Below are 25,857 nucleotides of genomic sequence, written 5' to 3' on the forward strand. Positions count from 1 at the left end.
CGAACCACCTATTCTTCCACGAATTTTCATGGTATGCGGGGGTGTAAACCCCACTACTGAGTTAAGGGAAACCTCCACCGAATCTAAGTGAACATGTGCTTCATCATGCTCATCTTCCTCGAACTCGTCTTGTTCATCAACCAACAAGACTTGTAATGTCTTACTAGCACATTGATGACCTGGCCCAAACTTTTCATCACATTTGTAACACAATCCCTTTGCTCGTTTTTCAGCCCACTCTTTTTCAGTAAGTCTTTTAAATTGCCCAGGTTGATTTGTGTATGTTGTCCCTTTCTTATCCTTTGTTGAAACAAAGGGGGTCATAGTACGAGATGTTCCCATGCCAAGATTACGATTAAAATTGGAGTTACCTGCTATATTAGAACGAGAAATTCCTCCTCTGGATCGTGAAAACCCATCATCAAACTTATTTTCTTCAATCGAAACTGCTAATTCCATTGCATGGGCCAATCCTTCGGGTTTCAAAACTCGAACAGCAGACCTCAATTCAGGTCGGAGACCTTTTATAAACGTTGCTTCTAGTACACTTTCAGACACTCCAACCAACTGACATGCAAGTTTTTCGAACAAAGCGACATATTCACGTGCTGATCCTTCTTGATTTATAGCCAAGAACTGCTCGTATAGGCTTCCTCCTTGAGATTGTTGAAAACGTATTAACAACCTTCTTTTAAACCCGTCCCATGAATAAAACGGAGTACGGTTTTCGCTCCAACGGTACCATGATAATGCCTCCCCTTCCATACAGATTGCAGCTGCTCTTAATTGTTCATGTGGCGGAATTCCCTGAATATCAAAGTAACGCTCAACTCGGTAGATCCACCCATAAGCATCTTCACCATCAAATACTGGCATCTTCAACTTCTTCATTCGATGGTCATACCCTTGATACCCTCCTCTAGTTCCCATGAGATGTGAAGCTGTCTCAACCTCAGTTTGAAACCTCGGTTGATGTTTATACACCCTTCTATACTGCTTCTCATCATCCTCCTCATCAAAAACATAATTATTCGAATCACGAACCTCAATGTATTCAACACCTTTTTTCCTCCCTCCTCCAGTACTAGTCTCTGCATGGTATTGCGGCATCTCAAACCCCAAATCATCATAACGAGGCCCGTAGTTAGTTGTCTTATTGAAATTCTTTCGTGGTTCAACGTTTTCAGGTTTCTTGGGTGAAGTTTGCTTCGATCCCAATGTCTGAATTAATTTCTTCAACTCCTCGTGTCATTGATCAGCTTCCAATCTTAACGCCTCAACTTCAGAAGCTATTTTCTTCTCCAAAGTAGCAAATCGTGCCAAATTTTCAGTTTGGTATTGACTGACTTCAGCATCTAACTCTGCAACCTTTTTGGCCATAACTCTTAGTAGTAGCAACCTACAAGAAAAATTAAATTTTTTTTTCTGATGAACAGTAGCCGCCGGTGAACAGTAGCCGCCGGTGAACAGTAGCCGCCGATGAACAGTAGCCGCCGCTGAACAGTTGTTTTTTTTTTTGTCTTTCTTTACCCCAGAATCGAAACGCTCTGATACCAATTGATACGAATCAAGTTGGATTTTATTAATGAAAAAAAGAAACACGTAATAAAAAGAAAACAAATATCCTACAGTTCGAGATTGTAGGCTCTCCCAAAGACCTAATGTCTTAATACTTCAATAATTCTCCCCCTAAACAGCTCCGCTCTACCCTATTTATCATCATCTCCAACTTGATCAACAAGTAACTTTATTTATGGAAACACAATCATACATTCTTAATGACAGGAAGATATAATACTTGCTAAATAAACTAACTACTAATTTGTCATTCACCCCCTTGGCTCATTTTCAATTTCCATCCAGCCCTTCAATTTGCTTGGGTCGACGACGATAAATCTGACCCGTTTTTTTATTCGTATCAGTGTATTAGGAGTTTAGTGTATTAAGATTCTAATTTAATATGGAATGAATAAATAAACTAAGATTTGCTAAAATTTAATTAATTATTAAATAATTATGAAAGTAACTATAAATATAAGTATTAATATTATATATATAAGTATTTTATAGAACAACTTTTATCGCTTAACAACGAATAATCAAACATAAATCAACCTGTTGAATCTTTCAATACTTAAGTGACCGTCAGCGTCTAGGTTCGAGCAGGAGCCTTTAAATCGGAACCCCAGTAACCCTCCCCTAAAGGAAGACTATCATCACCCATTTTCAAGAAATATCAATAACCAAAATATTTCCAATTTTCGTATTTACCGCGCTCCCCGGCAGCGGCGCCAAAAAGTTGATGTGTCAAAAGTGTGTGCAGTAGTGCTTTATCTTTTATTTCAACTTTTAGATTTATAAAACCTTTATTTTAATTTTAACACCCTAACGAGCAACAAGACCCGGTCAGATGTAGTATTTTAGGTTATCGTCCCAAGAGAGCGTGGAAGCAGATAAGAGTTGATGTTTGAATTATTATCTCTTAGGAAAGAGATAATCGAATTTACGTTCTTAATAACTTTTAATAAACTATTTAAAAAGATAGAATAAAGATTTAAATTAAATAAACAATATAAAAGAGAAGTGATTACAAGGACGTGCGAATAATAAGGGAAATATATTAATTATTTCATAACTTATATTAACAAATAACAAGATAACAATCATAGACCAATCATTATCCCTAAAAGGTTAAGCGAAATGTCGCATATCATTCATAAGGTAGGACCTAAAGCATACATTAACTAAGTGATGTTCATAGTGTGATAACCCGAAAATTTCCGACCAAATTTAAACTTTATCTTTAAATGATGTGCCATGTTACACGACTCTTGTATTCTACTCAACCTCTAAACATATCAAGAAAATATTTTTCTTGATGATTCGGACTTTTCTGAGGTATTCTAGTAATTTGAAAAATCAAGATCGTGCCATTACGATTCCTTTCTTAGAACATTAACTATGTTCATTCTGAAATTCATATCTGCGAATTCTGGACCATTACAAGCGGTGCTTAATCGCAAGAAGAGGAAACGAAAGAAGGAAGCTCTGAAATAGAAATGGGAGTATAAATCGCAGCAAATAGAAGGGAGCATTAACTGTGGATGACAATGATTATAGAAGAAAGAAGCAGGGACTTTGAAATATAAAGGAGGATATAAAGCCCAACGACAACCCAGAAAATTATAAACCATATATATCTATGCATATAGCAATATAAAGACACAGGAGAACTAAAAACACTATAAAACCAAGGGTATAGTAAAAATAAATAGATTCTTCCGACAGAAGATGAAAAAGAAGAATGACAGATATGAAAGTTAGGAGTATATCAAGAATCAGAACTGGATGGAACATATTGACGAATGCTTTAAAGTATGAATTGAGGGAGAAAGAATAGAAGGGTGAGTTGTGGAAATAAAGAAACAAAGGGGGTGGATATATAGTAAAATATCTGACAGGGCAATCAAAACAGATTATCGCATTTAATCAAAGCGGATCCAAATTTTCTTAATTACCGAAGAACCAAATCTTATTACAAAGATTTTATCTAAATCCCTTGAATTCCAAAAATCAACCGTGAATACGTCACAGGTTAAAACTAACCTACATTTACTCATTTAACTCTTTGGTGATAGCTTCACTCGTACTCTTCACAAAATTAAATTATTTTGTCTACATTACTCGATGATGATAAAATTAAAATTTTCAGCTCGTATGCGTCATGAAAATATACTTATTGTCAGCCATGACCATCCCAATCAAATTTTGGGACGAAATTTCTTTAACGGGTAGGTACTGTGACAACCCGAAAATTTCTGACCAAATTTAAACTTTATCTTTAAATGATGTAATATTTCCGACACGATAAGCAAAGTCTGTAATGTTGAAATCTCAAAAACTTTGAACTGTGTTCATGTAATCAATTACCTTTTGACTGTGCTCGACGATTCACGAACATTTATGTGTATATAGATTCGTATATATAATATAGTTATATTAATTGAAAACGTTAACAAAGTATTAGATGTATAATACTTTACATAAACATATTTGTTTCAATATATGTTTAATATATTTATCGACAGAATTAAAAGATAATATCAAATGATTGAATTATCAGATACATTGTAATATGATTACGGGTCTATGTTATGAGGTCCACTGTGATTTAAGAAATCTATTCTTTTTGACAACATTCGGAAAGTGGTAAAGTGATTTATAAGTAAGAACAAATGTGTCAATTAACGGAAACTAGACAAGGGTTAGTGGAGTTTCCTGTTCAATTTCCTATATAGGTATTAACTAGTTAACTTTCATATTATTTAGGGTGAAAGTTAAATTTAGGAATATAGATAACTTAGGAAATAGATATCGAAAAGTTAAGTAAATCGACATTTTACATTAAGATGGTTTCATACGCTTATATTAATCATTGGACTTTATCCCACGTTTCAATAACAAACGGTAATTTAAAAAAAAACTTGAAACCTATTTGAGTATATTTAATTCTACTTTTCTAAAACGTTTTATGATATAACGATTTCTATTATTTTAACCTTTTAACAAAATGATTCTTAAAAATATTTAGTTTTGGAAAACAAAATTATCATATTTAATTGATTTAGTTTCAAACGTACAAAAACGTTTTCAGTTTAAAAAGAACTTTATTACTAAAACGTATATAACTTTTAAAAATATCTAGAACCACTTTTGACAACTCATTACTTAACCAGTATGATAAAGATAACGATATTTATATTTTATTTTATTAAATATATATAACGATTTAAATTAATATTATATATATTTATACGCGTATTATACGTACATAGTTTTATACTTTTTAACTTTACCTTTACTTTACTTTTACTTTACTTTAACTTTAATAATTCACTTTAATAATTCATACTTTAATAATTCACTTTAATAATTCGTACTTTAATAATTCACTTTAATAATTCATACTTTAATAATTCACTTTAATAATTCATACTTTAATAATTCACTTTAATAATTCAAAAATCTATTATAAATAGAATTCAATAGGTTTCATTTGTAGAGACCCGTCCTAATCCATCTGGACAAAGTCCATATCGATTACAAACGATTCACAACAGTTGATTACATCGCGAGGTAATTGACCTCTATATGATAAATTTTACAAACATTGCATTCGTTTTTAAAAGACAAACTTTCGTTACATCGACAGTTGACAGGCATGTAAATCATTTCATAATATATCCAAATATAATTGACTTAATAATAATCTTGATGAACTCAACGACTCGAATGCAACATCTTTTGAAATATGTCATGAATGACTCCAAGTAATATCTCTAATATGAGCAAATGCACAGCGGAAGATTTCTTTCGTACCTGAGAATAAACATGTTTTAAAGTGTCAACCAAAAGGTTGGTGAGTTCATTAGTTTATCATAAAGAATCATTTCATAATTTTAATAGACCACAAGATTTCATACTTCCATTTCTCATAATCATACGTCCCATGCATAGAGACAAAAATATCATTCATATGGATTGAACACCTGGTAACCGATATTCACAATATGCATATAAGAATATCCCCATCATTCCGGGATCCTCCTTCGGACATGATATAAATTTCGAAGTACTAAAGCATCCGGTACTTTGGATGGGGCTTGTTGGGCCCGATAGATCTATCTTTAGAGTTCGCGTCAATTAGGGTGTCTGTTCCCTAATTCTTAGATTACCAGACTTAATAAAAAGGGGCATATTCAGTTTAATAATCCAGCCATAGAATGTAGTTTTAAGTACTTGTGTCTATTTCGTAAAACAATTATAAAAGTAGCGCATGTATTCTCAGTCCCAAAATATATATTGCGAAAGCATTTAAAAAGGGATTAATGAAACTCACTCTACAATATTTTGTAGTAAAAATATTCATACGACGAAACTGAACAAAGCAGGACTTGCCTCGGATTCACGAACCTATATCATTTGTATATATATTAAAATTCATAATCGTAATAGAATAATTTTATATATATGCATACATAACTTATTAGTTATATCATATTTATATTAATAATATATTTAGGTCTCATATATTCGTTTTATATATATAGAAAAGAAATACTTTGTTATGTTGTATGTGTTAAATATATTTATGTATATATATTTCGTTTGTTTATTAAAGCAGTAGTTATAATTATAATAAGTTAATATTAGTAAAGGTAAACATAATGATAATAAACTTAATAATATATTTATGATAATCATACTAATATTTATGTAAGTACTAATAAATCGTATCATTTTTATAATAATATTACCAATTTTAATCATAATCCTAACAATGATAGTAATACTAAAATGACAAAACTTATAATAATCTTAATAATACTTATGAAAATACTAATGATGATGATAATACTCTTAACTTGATAAATGATTAAAATTTGATCAATGATATCAATACTTCTAGTTGTTAGGAGTAATAACATTTATTTTACTAATAATAATAATAATAATAATAATAATAATAATAATAATAATAGTAATAATAATAATAATAATAATTACTACATTAGAAGAAAAGTTTCAACAAAAGGAATAAAAACTGGCTCTGTCTAGGCTCGAACTCATGACCTCTCGTTCCCCAACTACACGTTCAAACCCTTGTTCCACTCGTTAATTCGTGTTTTAATCCGTTCATTTAATTACTTAACCCGTCTTTATTAATACTAATCTGTCCCCATAGCTTTTTGGCCCAACTCCACTATCCGGCCCAATCAAATACGACCCAAAAACTGAACTCGGCCCAAATAACCATTACAGTCCAACTAGGTTAAAAAAAAAAATATACGACAGCAGCAATCTAAAATTCCTGGTTCCACTTCATTCCCATCGACTATCATTATCATTTCATCACCGGTCGTCAATCATCATCAATACCATAATTACTGTATTATCATTGTTGTCATCAAATTCACTGTCATCATCGTAAATTCGCTGCAATATCATGACAATCGTATTCGTGTACTATTCATCGTCTTCTTCGTGATAACCCCACGGTTTCATCACCATTATTATATTTTAACCTCATCTTCTTTCATCTTGTTATCTCTCGTTCATCATCACATCATTATCCAACATCCTTGCTACCATCACTAATCGTTGTAACAGAAATTGAAAAGAAAAAAAAAATATTAACCATCGTACAGTAGGGTTCTTAGGGATGGATGATGGTGATGCTTTGGTGATACATTGGACAGGTAACATAAATGATAATATACTAGTGACGGCCTTACAACATACAGGAGAACATAACAAGTGATTTCGAGGAGTGTGGTGGTGATCTCTAGCGATAGAAGTAGGAGAGAGAAAGAGAGTTGTGGTGTTTGTCGATGAGTTTTGAGGTGATGATGGTTCGATGGTGTGCACAAACGAGTAGCTCAAGATAGTTTATGGTTTAGGAAATTGATCGATTAGAATAACAATGAATGTGAGTGGTGGCAAGGTTGTTGTTGGGTTTCGAACTAAAGAAGACCGTGGTGGTTGATCTAGCCGAGGTTGGTGTTTTATGAGAACGGTAGTTTAAAGGTGGCATCGTTGGGTTTCATGGTTGAAGGTGATCATGTCTGTGGGTTGCCGGAAGTCGATGGTTGTTATGATTGTAGGTGGTATTTAGGTGGCGGTGTAGGGTGGTTGCTAATGATGTTTGTAATGGTGATGGTGATTCATGATGGGTTGTCGTGAGGTGATGATATAAAGGTGGTAATGATGGTTGAAATTTCGTGATGGTGTATGAGAGGTGACCGGAGGTTGGATGGTGATGGAAGTTGTCGACTAGTAATGAAGGGAACAAAAATTTGATGGTTGATCATGCAATACTATCTAAGTGTATGTAATATATCACATGTAAGATAAAAGAATAATAAATATAAATTACATAAAACAAAAACAGTGATATAGATAGATAAAGGAATAAGGAACAGAAACATTAAATGATTAATTTGGTTCACAGGTTACTTTAACTATTAGACTGCCGACATCTAACACGGGGTATTATATCGTGTCTCTTGCTAAACAGTTAACGTATAAAAGTCTTCCTAAAAATCCCAAATTTTTAGATTAAACATATTTAATTATTTCACTCATTACCTGTTTGAAACCTGGTCAAAAAGGTTCGAAAATTATTTATTTTATGTCCCGATTTATATGTACGGAGTACTAATATTTAAATTTAAAAAGGTAAAAATATTTTTAACAAATCTGAAATCTTCGTAATTGATTTACAGTTCGACTTTTATTTTAGTTCTTCATGAACATGTAATATATCTATATTAAAACTAACGAAACCTCAACCGAGTGTTACTGACGTTTACAAATTAGGCTCGAAATCATTCATTTTCAATATACACAATCTATATATATATATATATATATATATATATATATATATATATATATATATATATATATATATATATATCAAATCTTAATTAACAAGTTTAAGTAAATAAATATATTAATTATATTCTTTTAAACAACTAAATATAATATTATATATTTACAAGTAATATTCATGTATATATATATATATATATATATATATATATATATATATATATATATATATATATATATATATATATATGTACATACTTAAATATATATGAATCTATTTACAAATAGTTGTTCGTGAATTGTTGGAAACAGTCGAAGGTCAATTGAATATATAAACATAGTTTCAAAATTTTTGTGACTCAACATTATAGACTTTGCTTATCGTGTCGAACTTATATAAAGTTTAAGTTTAAATTTGGTCGAAAATTCCCGGGTCATCACATCATTATTTCATAGAAACTTGAAAATATATTTCTCTAAACTCTCTAAATCGATTTACATATATATATTTACTCCACATTATTATTAGTATTATACATCAAATATTACGACGAGGTCATTAGCGGGTTATTTCAAAATGGGTTTTTCAAGCGGGATGGAATTAAGAAAATTATGGGTTATAGCTATGGAGGTGATGGGTATTATTCGGGGGTATACTCGTGAGGGCAATCTAGTGTTTATCATCTCCATTGCGTCTACGTAACTTTCCTGCAATATTGAATCTCAATATTGATACGTGAGTACTCATAACTTAACTTTTATATATTATTAGTGTATTCCTGACTAGTGCTCGAGTATATAGGATCATGCATGCTTGTATGTTTATTATTGTCATTAGATAGGTTATGTTGAATCCTGAATTAGATACATATGCTACTGAGATAAGGTATATGATATGCATGTCGTTGGAAAGCTAGCAAAAAATTAAGAACTTATCCTTTAGAACTCGTGTGATTTCGATGAACGGATTAAAAGATATAGTCAACTGAATTATTATTAATTTTAGTGTATTTATTGTTAAAATGATTATTATTACAATCGTCGTTATTATCGTCTTTATAATTATTATCTAATAATAATTATTATTATTATCAATATCATTATCGTTATAAGTATTATTATTAAGAATTGTCATTTTTATTAGTATTACTACCGTTATTATCATTAAAATTATTATTTAACATTATCATTACTATTATTACTATTATCATTATCATTATTATTATCATTATTATAAATGCGATATAAAAGAGGATTAAAAACTATTAAACAAATCAATTAGGAAATAACGAGTATGAGTATCATGATGAAATTAAAATATAGTAAGATATTGATTTAGATAAAAATATCATTTTCAATATTTGTATCATTACTATTACTATTAAAAGTATTATTAATATTAAAACTATCATTTTTACTAAACCTATTATTGTTAATAAAAATATTATAGTTATTATAAAATATCATTTTTATTATCATTTTAGTATTATTATTAATAAAAATTATCATTTTTAATAGAATTATTATTTTTATGAAATATTATTATTATTACAGTCAATATTAAAAAGTTTCGTTATTATTAAGATTATCATGATTAGAATTATCATTTTATCATAATTAATATCGTCTTTAGTAAATATAAATATTGTTATTATTATTAGTAGAATAATAATTATTATTATTATGATATAATACAACTTTTACTTATTATTGTTATTATCAATAACAAATAAATATGTGATACAAAGATATTTTTACCACACGTAATATAATTTACATTAATATTACATACCACTATATTTTTATGATACTAAGTGAACTTTATAAATTATATTACTTAAGATATATACAAGTATATTTTTAGCATATATAAATTTTAATATAAATTTCAATATAAATTTTTATTTATTAATAAATGACTTGTATTATTTTTACTTTAATAAAATCTGATAAATATATTTAAATATATAAAATGACTATTTAAGTTATATAATAAACATGAATAAAATTTTGCAAATCATCTTGTGTCAAATAGACTTTTGTTGACTTTTGCATATCGATCTCGAGCATTAGGATTGCGATACACTATGACTGACCTAAATTATTAGACAGTTATTGACCAACATATAAATATATATATATATATATATATATATATATATATATATATATATATATATATATATATATATATATACACTTAATATAGGTTCGTGAATCCGAGGCCAACCTTGCACTTGTTCAATGACGTCATATGTATTTTTACTACGAAATACAGTATTGTGAGTTTCATTTGCTCCCTTTTTAAATGCTTTTGCAATATATATTTTTGGGACTGAGAATACATGCACTTTTATAAATGTTTGATGAAATAGACACAAGTAATCGAAACTACATTCTATGGTTGAATTGTTATACCGGATATCACCCTTGTTGAACTTGGTAGCCTAAGAATTGGTGTTTATTATAATTGCCACCAATTGACGCGAATCCTAAAGATAGATCTATGGGCTTTGACACGCCCCAGTCAGAGAATTTGAACTGCTTTAGTACTTCGATGTTTATATGTTTTGGGATATTCTAGATGCATTTTTTTAATGTCGGTTATCAGGTGTTCAATCCATATGAATGAATTTTAAACACTTGCGAGTGTATGATTATTGAATAAATGAAATCTTGTGGTCTATTAAAATTATGGAAATGATTGATTACGATAAACTAATGAACTCACCAACCTTTTGGTTGACACTTGAAAGCATGTTTATTCTCAGGTATTAAAAAAATCTTCCGCTGTGCATTTCCTCATTTTAAAGATATTACTTGGAGTCATTCATGACATATTTCAATAGACGTTGCATTCAAGTCGTTGAGTTCAATAAAGATTATTATTAAGTAAATGACAGATTAAGTAATTTATAGTTTAGATATATTATGAAATGGTATGCATACTTGTCAACTTTCGATGAAATGAAAGTTTGTCTTTTAAAAACGAATGCAATGTTTGTAAAATGTATCATATAGAGGTCAAATACCTCGTGATGTAATCACCTATTGTGAATCGTTTATAATCGATATCAACGGGGCATTTCAGTTGGTATCAGAGCGGTGGTATTAGCGAACCAGGTCTTGCATTAGTGTGTCTAACTGATAGTTATTAAGATGCATTAGTGAGTCTGGACTTCGACCTTAGTTGCATGTCAAAAATTTTTGCTTATCATTTCTTGTCGAAAATTACCTGCTTATCATCTTTAGGAAATTACATGCTTATCATTCTTAGTCTAGACACATCTTACTGCATTGAATGCATGAATAGTATATAGACAAAAATTCATATCTTATCGTATCTGCTAATTCATATCTTAACGTATCTGTTACTGTAAACTTTACCTGGTATTTTTCAAAGATTTCTCCGTAAATTATGGGATTTTGGTATTATATATACATATGCAAATTATGTGTTGAAGAATACCAATCTAAATCCTATAATCTATCTCATATCAAAAATCATTCCCCTAATTATACAAGATAGATCACGTATCTAGTTTAAATTCTTTAGATTCCGGTAACTATTCCGATATGGAGTTTCACTCAAGCTCCGAAAGCAGTGTGACCGGAATGGATCAACCAATTAGCCATCATCTATTCTGGATGAATTGGATATGGGTTCGTAGCCTACTTAATCATTGAAGACAAGAAGAAGGCGATCCCTTCCATCCACCACATTGCCCTCTTGGCGATGAACCTGAAGCACTTACCGGTGAACCTATTCGAAACACCATTTTCTCTCTCATTTCCAGAGTATCTCGTCATGATTATATACTGTCTCAAATTCTAGATCTTATTCATCCACTCGTCCGAACCGACACCACCCCGGTGTAATAGAAGAAGTCAACGAGCTTCGCGCTTGAGTATTGGCTTTGAAGAATATGGTGCAAAGATTACAAGCACCATCAGCAACACCAGTACCACCAACAACATCCACATCGCAAGCCTCAATACCACAAGCACCAACTGCATCGCTGGCATCAACAGTACCACCATCATCAACATCAACAGTATCATTACCACCACCAACAACAATATCCGCATCTCATGATTCAACATCACCATCTGTACCTCGAGCATCAACGTCATACGCACCATAGATACCAAGGAGTACCAACCACAATAACCGATGAAGTATTGATTCATAACTTCATTAGAGAAATATTCTACGGTGATTATGTAATCTCTAAAGTTGTAGAGATTATTCTAATCATAGCCGTAAACCAAGATGAATGGATCGATAGAGATGATACATGGAAGAATAGAAATCCTGACAAGGATGGTGCACGAATTACAAGCTAGACTTGTTTACCAGCAGCATCAACAGTACCGTCAGCATTACTAGCACCGCCAGTACCACCAGCATCACTGTCAGTATTACCAACACCAGCAACACTTGTAACACTACAAGCTCCATCAGTTACATAACCACCAACGATATCAACACCACAATCACCTATGGATATAATAACGAGTTATGAAGTATTAACTCATTTCCACTGAAGAAATTATATGTATAACTTATATATATAAATTTTGGAAACCATAGTATATCTTTTCATATTAAGCTATTATGAATGAATAAGGGTAGATACTACTCGGTTAATTCATATTACTAATATGCAATGATGTACATTCTTCGTTAACGACTTAATCATTGTTAACTACAATCTCTGTTCCAAACTCAATAAATTCCAATTCATAATAAATCAAGTGTATTAATCAATTACATGTTTGATTTTACATTTTCATCTTCGATGTACTCGAAACTTTCTATGCAACAGCATTCGTACATTGCGAAGTTCACAAGAATCCTACGAACACCAACATCATTCACTAAGTAAATATCAATAAAAATGAATAATGAAGTATTGATTCATAATTTTATTTACGTTGAAGTGATAATCCACGAAGATTACGAAATTTCTAAAGTTTTAGAGATTATTCATTTCTAGCTCCAGCTAAAAATCAAATGAGTTCAATACGATATTAACTCATTAAATCTGTATTACATTTGAAGAAAATATACATATTAATATTTTCATAAAAATTGTAATAAAATTCTCTCATACAAAAGATTACTTGTGAAACTTTTAACGGGTAGGTAATACCCGAGAGATATATAAATTCACAAATTGATATGTTACATTTTTAGATTCTGATTCAGCAAATCATCCACTATACTCCCTACTTTCACAACAATATACATTCTTTTATAAAAATCAAAACAACCATACTCATTCAAATCAAATTACATATTCTGATTTTGGAAATCTCAGAATTCAATTCGAGATAAAATCGGTATCATCACTCTTAGATTCCTACATCTTTCAATGCTATACTTTGATTTCAAAACTGTGCTAGAACATTATTTCTATTCATAGAACCCTAGAAAAATATTTGTATAATTCAAAATCCTAGAACATCATATGTATATTAACGATTACAATCTGTGTTCAAACCCCTCAAAATTCCTGAAGACACTTCAAATAATGAACAATCGAGATGATGATCCAACCACATGTTACCCACAGTCATGCACCTGAAAGACTCTCGAAACCAAAGTCATAGTTTAACACGTATCCGTGTCAGATCCTTTGGCATTTATTACCAAAAATAACTTTGCAATCCCTTTCCAAAGTAGTCAGTTTTGTCACAGCTCCAGCAAGTCAACTTCAACTTCTCAGTCGAAACAGTCTTATTATAACTTCGATATATACGTTGCCCTTTCACCATCGTTATCAGGGAACCTTTTACATTCCACCATATTAACAGTAAATGTATCAACAACTTCATTACCCTTTGACTTAAGCCTCTCCGGAAAAATCACTATATTTATTTATTGAAACTCTATCATGTACTCATCTGCATCTTGTAATGGTAGTTGCTATACCAAAAAGCTTGAATCATTATTCTTGAATTTCGCAACAATTCTACGCCAAAAATTATATATATATATATATATATATATATATATATATATACACACACACACACACACACACACACACACACACATAACATCTATCTCCAAGACTTACATACTTCGAATGTGAAGTTTCTGAAAAACACCCTAAACTGCGAACTAGTTCTCAAAATTTTAAAAAATACTGATGAAGCAGCAAAAAAACTGTAAATGACCTTAACAGTCAAAAGTTTGATGATAAAGAATAGTGTGTTGGTAATGCTCAGAAAAATAGAAGGTTTGAAACTGAAAAACGGATTGAGGAAACCATGAAGGAGGTGTGGACAAATCACAGAGACTAAATCTACCTTCAAAGAATCCAAATGATTCAGTGCCTGCTGAAGTTATTATCGAATACCTTGCTCCTGACTCTAAATCTTTACGGACAAATCTTCATCATCATCCATCGATGTTAGAAATTCCAAGATATCATCGTATCTTTCATTATAAATATCCTCGATATTTCTGAAGACATTTTCATAACTATTCTTATCTGAAATAATTTATCTCTTTGCGCTATCTGTATTACATCAGAAAGGAAACTATTTTAGTTTCTAAATTCTGAAAATTTCGAACTTAAAATATGAATGTTATTGAAGTAGTGTTGGGAACTGAAGCATGAGTTAGTATAATATAATGACACTTGATCAACGTGATTATATTACAGTAAGTCATGCTGAGTTTCTAGATGGAACGTGATGATTCACAGATCATAACGTCATCATGTGCCATGTAACACGACTCTTGTATTCTACTCAACCTCTAAACATATCAAGAAAATATTTTTCTTGATGATTCGGTCTTTTCCAAGGTATTCTAGTAATTTGACAAATCAAGATCGTGCCATTACGATTCCCTTCTTAGAACATTAACTATGTTCATTCTGAAATTCATATCTGCAAATTCTGGACCATTACAAGCGGTGCTTAATCGCAAGAAGAGGAAACGAAAGAAGGAAGCTCTGAAATAGAAATGGGAGTATAAATCGCAGCAAATAGAAGGGAGCATTAACTGTGGATGACAATGATTATAGAAGACAGAAGCAGGGACTTTGAAATATAAAGGAGGATATAAAGCCCAACGACAACCCAGAAAATTATAAACCATATATATCTATGCATATAGCAATATAAAGACACAGGAGAACTAAAAACACTATAAAACCAAGGGTATAGTAAAAATAAATAGATTCTTCTGGCAGAAGATGAAAAAGAAGAATGACAGATATGAAAGTTAGGAGTATATCAAGAATCAGAACTGGATGGAGCATATTGACGAATGCTTTAAAGTATGAATTGTGGGAGAAAGAATAGAAGGGTGAGTTGTGGAAATAAAGAAACGAAGGGGGTGGATATATAGTAAAATATCCGACAGGGCAATCAAAACAGATTATCGTATTTAATCAAAGCGGAACCAAATTTCATTAATTACCGAAGAACCAAATCTTATTACAAAGATTTTCTCTAAATACCTTGAATTCCGGAAATCAACCGTGACTACGTCACAGGTTAAAAATAACCTACATTTACTCATTTAACTCTTTGGTGATAGCTTCACTCGTACTCTTCACAAAATCAAATTACTTTGTCTACATTACTCGATGATGATAAAACTCTAATTTTCAGATCGTATGCGTCATGAAAACATACTTATTGTCATCCATGACCATCCCAATCAAATTTCGAGACGAAATTTCGTTAACGGGTAGGTACTGTGACAACTTCGAAATTTCTGACCAAATTTAAACTTTATCTTTAAATGATGTAATATTTTCAACACGATAAGCAAAGTCTGTAATGTTGAAATCTCAAAAACTTTGAACTGTGTTCATGTAATCAATTACCTTTTGACTGTGCTCGACGATTCACGAACATTTATGTGTATATAGATTCGTATATATAATATAGTTATATTAATTGAAAACGTTAACAAAGTATTAGATGTATAATACTTTACATAAACGTATTTGTTTCAATATATGTTTAATATATTTATCGACGGAATTAAAAGATAATATCAAATGATTGAATTATCAGATACATTGTAATATGATTACGGGTCTATGTTATGAGGTCCACTGTAATTTAAGAAATCTATTCTTTTTTACAACATTCGGAAAATGGTAAAGTGATTTATAAGTAAGAACAAATGTGTCAATTAACGGGAACTAGACAAGGGTTAGTGGAGTTTCCTGTTCAATTTCCTATATAGGTGTTAACTAGTTAACTTTCATATTATTTAGGGTGAAAGTGAAATTTGGGAATATAGATAACTTAGGAAATAGATATCGAAAAGTTAAGTAAATCGACATTTTACATTAAGATGGTTTCATACACTTATATTAATCATTGGACTTTATCCCACGTTTCACTAACAAACGGTAATTTAAAAAAAAAAACTTGAAACCTATTATGAGTATATTTAATTCTACTTTTCTAAAACGTTTTATGATATAACGATTTTCATTATTTTAACCTTTTAACAAAACGATTCTTAAAAATATTTAGTTTTGGAAAACAAAATTATCATATTTAATTGATTTAGTTTCAAACGTACAAAAACGTTTTCAGTTTAAAAAGAACTTTATTACTAAAACGTATATAACTTTTATAAATATCTAGAACCACTTTTGACAACTCATTACTTAACCAGTATGATAAAGATAACGATATTTATATTTTATTTTATTAAATATATATAACGATTTAAATTAATATTATATATATTTATACGCATATTATACGTACATAGTTTTATACTTTTTAACTTTACCTTTACTTTACTTTTACTTTACTTTAACTTTAATAATTCACTTTAATAATTCATACTTTAATAATTCACTTTAATAATTCATACTTTAATAATTCACTTTAATAATTCACTTTAATAATTCATACTTTAATAATTCACTTTAATAATTCAAAAATCTATTATAAATAGAATTCAATAGGTTTCATTATTTCACAGAAACTTGAAAATATATTTCTCTAAACTCTCTCAATCGATTTACATATATATATTTACTCCACATTATTATTAGTATTATACATAAAATATTACGACGAGGTCATGAGCGGGTTATTTCAAAACGGGTTTTTCAAGCGGAATGGAATTAGGAAATTATGGGTTATAGCTATGGAGGTGATGGGTATTATTCGGGGGTATACTCGTGAGGGCAATCTAGTGTTTATCATCTCCGTTGCGTCTACGTACCTTTCCTGCAATATTGAATCAAAATATTGATACGTGAGCACTCATAACTTAACTTTTATATATTATTAGTGTATCCCTGACTAGTGCTCGAGTATATAGGATCATGCATGCTTGTATGTTTATTATTGTCGTTAGATAGGTTATGTTGAATCCTGAATTAGATACATATGCTACTGAGATAAGGTATATGATATGCATGTCGTTGGAAAGCTAGCGAAAAATTAAGAACTTTTCCTTTAGAACTCGTGTGATTTCGATGAATGGATTAAAAGATATAGTCAACTGAATTATTATTAATTTTAGTGTATTTATTGTTAAAATGATTATTATTACTATCGTCGTTATTATCGTCATTATAATTATTATCTAATTATTATTATTATTATTATTATTATTATTATTATTATTATTATTATTATTATCAATATCATTATCGTTATAAGTATTATTATTAAGAATTGTCATTTTTATTAGTATTACTACCGTTATTATCATTAAAATTATTATTTAATATTATCATTACTATTATTACTATTATCATTATCATTATTATTATCATTATTATAAATGCGATATAAAAGAGGATTAAAAACTATTAAACAAATCAATTAGAAAATAATGAGTATGAGTATCATGATAAAATTAAAATATAGTAAGATATTGATTTAGATAAAAATATCATTTTCAATATTTGTATCATTACTATTACTACTAAAAGTATTATTAATATTAAAACTATCATTTTTACTAAACCTATTATTGTTAATAGAAATATCATTGTTATTATAAAATATCATTTTTATTATCATTTTAGTATTATTATTAATAAAAATTATCATTTTTAATAGAATTATTATTTTTATGAAATATTATTATTATTACAGTTAATATTAAAAAGTTTCGTTATTATTAAGATTATCATGATTAGAATTATCATTTTATCATAATTAATATCATCTTTAGTAAATGTAAATATTGTTATTATTATTATTAGTAGAATACTGATAATTATTATTATTACAATATAATACAACTTTTACTTATTATTGTTATTATCAATAACAAATAAATATGTTATACAAAGATATTTTTACCACACGTAATATAATTTACATTAATATTATATACCACTATATTTTTATGATATTAAGTGAACTTTATAAATTATATTACTTAAGATATATACAAGTATTTTTTTAGCTTATATAAATTTTAATATAAATTTCAATATAAATTTTTATTTATTAATAAGTGACTTGTATTATTTTTACTTTAATAAAATCTGATAAATATATTTAAATATATAAAACGACTATTTAAGTTATATAATAAACATGAATAAAATTTTGTAAATCATCTCGAGTCAAATAGACTTTTGTTGACTTTTGCATATCGATCTCGAGCATTAGGATTGCGATACACTATGATCTGACCTAAATTATTAGACAATTATTGACCAACATATAAATATATATATACTTAATATAGGTTCGTGAATTCGAGGCCAACCTTGCACTTGTTCAATGACGTTATATGTATTTTTACTACGAAATACAGTATTGTGAGTTTCATTTGCTCCCTTTTTAAATGCTTTTGCAATATATATTTTTGGAACTGAGAATACATGCACTTTTATAAATGTTTGACGAAATAGACACAAGTAATCGAAACTACATTCTATGGTTGAATTGTTATACCGGATATCACTCTTGTTGAACTTGGTAGCCTAAGAATTGGTGTTTATTATAATTGCCACCAATTGTCGCGAATCCTAAAGATAGATCTATGGGCTTTGACACGCCCCAGTCAGAGAATTTGAACTGCTTTAGTACTTCGATGTTTATATGTTTGGGGATATTCTAGATACATTTTGTTAATGTCGGTTACCAGGTGTTCAATCCATATGAATGAATTTTAAACACTTGCGAGTGTATGATTATTGAATAAATAAAATCTTGTGGTCTATTAAAATTATGGAAATGATTGATTACGATAAACTAATGAACTCACCAACCTTTTGGTTGACACTTGAAAGCATGTTTATTCTCAGATATTAAAGAAATCTTCCGCTGTGCATTTCCTCATTTTAAAGATATTACTTGGAGTCATTCATGACATATTTCAATGGACGTTGCATTCAAGTCGTTGAGTTCAATAAAGATTATTATTAAGTAAATGACAGATTAAGTAATTTATAGTTTAGATATATTATGAAATGGTATGCATACTTGTCAACTTTCGATGAAATGAAAGTTTGTCTTTTAAAAACGAATGCAATGTTTGTAAAATGTATCATATAGAGGTCAAATACCTCGCGATGTAATCACCTATTGTGAATCGTTTATAATCGATATGAACGTGGCATTTCACATAGCTAATGTCTTCATTCATGGCATTCAAATAATCACATGATAAATAATACCTAAACCTGATGTGGATCCAAGGCAACATTTAATTAGACTGACAAATAGATAAGCTAATAAACTTAATCAGATCAACTCAAGTTACTAGCTGGAAATTAATCTTAATCAAGTTCTCATGCAATTGACAATTAAACACACATAAACAGAGGTTCTTCGATTAAGCCTAACAATAATGAATTCTATTATATAAATGTGATTCAAATTCAATTAGTTGTATCACTACCAATGATGTTTACCTAAGTTGCATGCAATCCAAACACTATATATGATGGACTAGATCTAAACAAGTGATATGAATCGAATATAAGATCATAGAATCAATGACTAGTTAATCCTAGATTCATAATATTTAATCATTAAGCATGTCAAACAAGTTATTGAATCATGGCAGACATAAACAGTTTAAATAATCATCACAGAAACATGAACATACAGATCTGAAAAAGAACCAGAAATCGTACGGACTGAAGCACGAAGCCGGCAGCTTGGCTCAGCCAAGCCAGCGGCTTGGACAAGGAAGCCGACGGCTTCATCTGTTTTCCCAGATTTTCGTCCAAGTAACCACTATGAACGTTTAGTTCATAGTTGGAGACGAACAGAAGCAATTAAATATAAATAAAGACATAATTGAAAAGATGCGATAAAGCGAATAAGATTATAACTTACAAAGCAATAAAGAGGAATAAGAAAAACTGCATTAACTTAAATTAAAACTTGAATCCAATGCAAGAGAATGACTTTACATTGAAATTAAACCCTACTCTGAACCCTAAACTACAGAATTTTGAAGTTTGAGAGTGATATTGTAACATCCTGATTGACGGGCTTAGTTGGAATTTAAAATTTTGCCATTTTTGTCCGTTTTGTGTTTAAAGTGCATTTTAGTGAATTAATCAATTATTAAGTGTTTTCAATTAATTATTAGTTCGCTGGGATCGTTTTGTGACCAGGGTCATAGAACTTATTTGTTTATTAAATTTGGACTTCCTTTGGCTACCGAACGGAGTGTGTCAATTTTCAGTAAACTGTTAAATACCCGTGTTTTATCAGGAATGGGATTTAAATACATCTTTTACTAATAAAAAGCAGCCCCTTGTTTTAATTTGGTACTGTAAGTTGTTTCTTGGTCTCCCTCCTCCCTTTTTCCAATCGACATATACACACACACTTGCATGAATCCTAAGTTTTGATTAAATTGAAGATGATGATTAAATTGCTAGTTCAAGTTTGTGGTGGTCTTCCTCCCTCTCCTTTCTCTTTCACGAAACCCACCACCACCACTAGAACCCTAACTTTTTATTAATGATAATGGTGATGAAATAGGAAGCTCCGTTCATGGGTTCTTGCTTCTCTAACAAATTAACAAAGGTTTGTCTTCAATTTGTGTTTGTATCCTTGTTTACTTGAGGTGCTTGTTAGTTTTTATAAAAGTTAGAATATATAGATGAATTGATGCTTGAATCTTTGAATTTAGGAATGAAAGTGCTTGATTTATGCTTGTTTATGATAGTATACATGTTAGTAAATTATTGTGGACTTGTATTTGGCTTGAAATTGCAAAAAAACAACAAATTTTGGGGGTACACCATGGTGGGGCAGCAGCTACGGCTGCTGTTGCTGCTGATTCTGGGCGGTTGCTGCCGCTGCTAGAGGTCAACGGTGGTGGTTGGCGGCCGGTGGCGGTGGTTGTCATTTTTTTGGTGCATAAGATGGTTTGGTTTACCCGTTTGGTCCCGAATCGTTCATGTTAATTTAGAGTTTATGCTAGAAAGTTAGAAAATGCATTTTGTGACTTAGAATCTTGATTTCGTGATGTTTATAAGCTTGATTTGTGATAGATTATGTATGTACACATGTTAGTGATCATTGTTAACTTTTAATTCGGTCAAAAAACTGCTCGAAACTCGTATTTTGTGGGTGAAACCGAGAGAGGCAGCAGCTACGCTGCTGCTACTATTTTTTACTGCTGCCCGGGACTGTTTCAGCTGCAATTTTGCAGCTAGAGCTGCTGTTTGCTGCTGTTGCAGCCCTCTTTTGTTGCCGTTCACCCGCGTGGTGCGCGGCGGCTTGGCGTGGCCACACCCCGATGACCCGTACACTTGTTCTATGGTTCGTGTGTTGGTTTGTTCACCCTTTTGACCCCGTTTGACCTCGTTTTATTCGCTTAGACTATATTGTGTCAAAATGGGTATTTGTTGGTTGTGATATGTCCACGATGTCGTGTCAAGTGTATATGCATGTTTCGATATTTTAAAATGGGTTTTGAGCTTATTTGGGTTAAAATGGGAAAATTATGATCCATTTGGGTCATTAGTGTCTAGTTGACCCATTTGTGTGACTTGGCATTGTGTATACATATATGTGTAAGTGTATATACACGATCGCCCGTATGGACCTCGACACGATTAATTGGATTGTGATGATTAGTTTGCCCACTTGAACCATGACCCATTTGAATGAATTATATATATGTATGATTACATATATGTGTATATATATATATATATATATATATATATATATATATATATATATATATATATATATATATGTGTGTGTGTGTGTGTGTGTGTGTGTGTGTGTGTATGAGTTTATATATATGTGTGGTATGTGTGTGTATATATATAGGTGTATGTATGTATTAATTATATGAGTTGTGAATAAATGGAAGAATTGTATTTAGGTATATGTATATATGTTAACTATGCATATAGGTGTGTGTATATATATATATTGTAAACGTGTATATATATATATATATATATATATATATATATATATATATATATATAGCGTGATATTGTTAGTAAATGAGACGTGATTTACTAACTTGTTCAGTATTTGTTCTCAGGTGATACAGACGAGGAGAAGACTCGGTGACATTAGACTACCTAGTTTTGCGGGTATCGGTGAGTGGAACTAACTGGAGTATATAGTATAGTGTAGAATGTTATATTATGATTTCCATGCTTGTTAGATATACTTGCTACTACGGTTAGTTAGTATGTTGTGATGACTGCATGTTAGTTGATGCTTGTCTGCTGGAGCCCAGTGTGTCCCTATTGTGTGGTAGCCTCGGTAGGAGAGATCAACCTGCGGGTTGGGTTCCTCAAGTGGTAGCCTAGACAGTCGTGGTGTATATATGTGTGAATGACGCGTCCGTCGCGTGTGGATTATATATATACAACACGGTGGTGGAGGAACTTCTGGTAAGCCCTAGTCCGATCAACTGGTGGTTAATGGGTTGGCCGAGTCGCCAGAGTCTCTGTAGACGGCACTTGGGTGATGTTTATGTGTTAGACTATGTGACATGATTAGTATGACGGTTCCCGTATGCTATTACCTGTAGTTAGTTGCACTCACTTAGCTTCGTGCTAATCCCCCACATATTCCCTGCAGGTTATGGATTGTTGTATGATAGTTCTCAGGGTGAAGAGCGGATGCTGGAAGATATGTTTGACAAAGCCAGAAACTCTGATGTCGTGTCCTTTATATTAAAAGCTATTTTAATATTTAGTATAACACCCGGACTTTTAAATACTAACATGGATATTATATTCAAGTAGATTTTATATTACATATATGATAAACAGGTCTTCCGCTGTATTAAAAAAAAAAAAAATCTGGGTGTTATAAGTTGGTATCAGAGCGTAGACTTTTAAAGTACTTAAAATGACTTTAAAATGTCAAAATAACTCATCAAAATGTATTTAAAAATATGTATAATTTAGGAGTTATCATATACACTCAGACCACAAATAAAGAGGTATACCTCCTTAAAACATAAGAAATTTAGTAACATTCAATAAGTATCTATGCTTTCTTTCAGCAATCCCATTTTATTGTGGTGTATAAGCACAAGAAGTTTGATGTATTATACCTTTAGAATCAGTAAAGTGTTTCATTTTACTGTTAACAAATTCATTGCCATTATCAGACCTTATAACTTTTATTGTAGTACTAAATTGATTCCACAACATGTTAAGATTTTCAATATAATCAAATACTTCATCTTTAGACTTTAACATATATGTCCAAACAGCTCTAGTGTAATCATCAACAACAGTTAGAAAATATTTATGTCCTTTTTTACTTTTAACCCTATAAGGACCCCCAAGTATCTAAATATATTAAATCTCCTAAATGTTTTGATTTATGTTCACTTAGAGGAAAGGGTTCCCTTATTTGCTTTGGCTTATGACAAACATCACATGGATCATTATTTTTAATATTTTCCAACCCCAAGATGTTACCTAAAACAGATAAAACTTGATCATCAGGATGACCAAGTCTGTTATGCCATAATTTGTGTTTAGGCTTAGTTGATGAAGACAAATTAGAAACAAAACACTTACCATTTAAACAGTCATCAAAATAATACAATCCATCAGACTCACTACCAGTCCCCGTCAATCCTTTTTGTATTGAATCCTGTATATAGCATTTTATCTTATCAAAACTTACAACACAATTGCTATCTTTAATTAGATTATTTACAGAAAGAAGACTCACACAATACTGTACAAACAAGCAATCAAAATATTCAAATAGCAAGTAAATAACAAAATTAACACATAGAAAAAACAAATAGCACAAAAAACCGCAACAAATCCACAGTTTAGACACCTGTAAGGAAAAGAAACAAACCCCAATCGACTGGCTACTAGCCAGGCAACCTGTTGAGATGATTTACAGTATAACAGGTCAAGATCAATCTACGCTTGATTAGGTATTCATAGATCTCAAGGATCTAGATCAAGAGTTGGGCGTAGAGATCAAGTCGGGGTAAATAAAAACACGAATAAACACGAGACTCCCATTTGTAGACAAGATTGCAGTTGAAGACAAGAAGAAGAAACCCTAAATTGAGTTTCTTAACAAGTTCTTCTACATAACAACAGATCTAGCCCAAAAATAGAATCCACAAGACGTGTTCGAACCCAAACACAGTAGAAACAACTGATCTTTCAACAAATCTTGAAAGGATCAATCGAAGACCAGAAAACCTAATTTTTCATATTTGAAAAATTAGAGTCAAACAAATACCAGATCGAATGAAATTACACCTTGCCGCTCTGATACCATGAACAAAACACGAACAAAAACAATATATAATCTTCCAATCACAGGAAGCAAATCTTCCAATCACAGGAAGTTAATCACAAATTAACAACACAATCAACCAGATCGTTCAACACAATACATAAATCAATAAACTAACTCAAACAGATTCAGTCTCATTTCATGTGATATGAACAATCTCATAAACCCTAATTTGAGTGATAAACTCGTAGAGAGAACAGATACAGAGAAAATGAAAATTGAATGATAAATAAAAATAAATTAAAAAAGCTTTATATCGCAGCTTCACTTGGACACCGACCTTTAACTCTTTGATGGTCTCTTCACACTTCTAAGCCCAATACTCTTGAAATCTAATATAGCTTCAATTAGCCTTGATATCGGCTAAAAAGTCACGTTTTCACCCCGGTATTAAGGCCCAAAAACAATAAAGTTTCGAGCTTTATTGGCAAAATACCCGCTTCATCAGTTAAAATTGAAGATCAAGTAATTACGAAGATGGTGCAAAAAGAATCAAGAGAATCGGAGCTAAAACGAAGATTCTAGAGCGAAAACGGTGAAAGACAAGAAATCAAGTTACGATCCAGTGAATTCAGCAAACCAGGGAAATCCGAACGGCACTGCCAAATGGCTTGCAACATTGGAAAATGGATTGCCACACGGCCAAGGCAAACAGGCACAAGAAACGAGTGGCTTGGTCAAACGGCCCCTGCAAACGGGCTGCCAAACGGGCTG

At 30.9% G+C, this 25,857-nt stretch overlaps 1 long non-coding RNA gene across 1 annotated transcript; it reads left to right on the plus strand.

Moving 5' to 3' along the window:
- The first annotated feature begins 21,148 nt into the window (after positions 1 to 21,148).
- Positions 21,149 to 23,787, plus strand: LOC139846670 (uncharacterized). Its single transcript, XR_011759140.1, has 3 exons — positions 21,149 to 21,408; positions 22,892 to 22,949; positions 23,440 to 23,787. It is a non-coding gene; the product is annotated as an uncharacterized lncRNA (long non-coding RNA).
- Positions 23,788 to 25,857: the final 2,070 nt, after the last annotated feature.

The sequence above is a fragment of the Rutidosis leptorrhynchoides genome, chromosome 5, assembly GCF_046630445.1.
Source record: "Rutidosis leptorrhynchoides isolate AG116_Rl617_1_P2 chromosome 5, CSIRO_AGI_Rlap_v1, whole genome shotgun sequence".
NCBI lineage: Eukaryota > Viridiplantae > Streptophyta > Magnoliopsida > Asterales > Asteraceae > Rutidosis > Rutidosis leptorrhynchoides.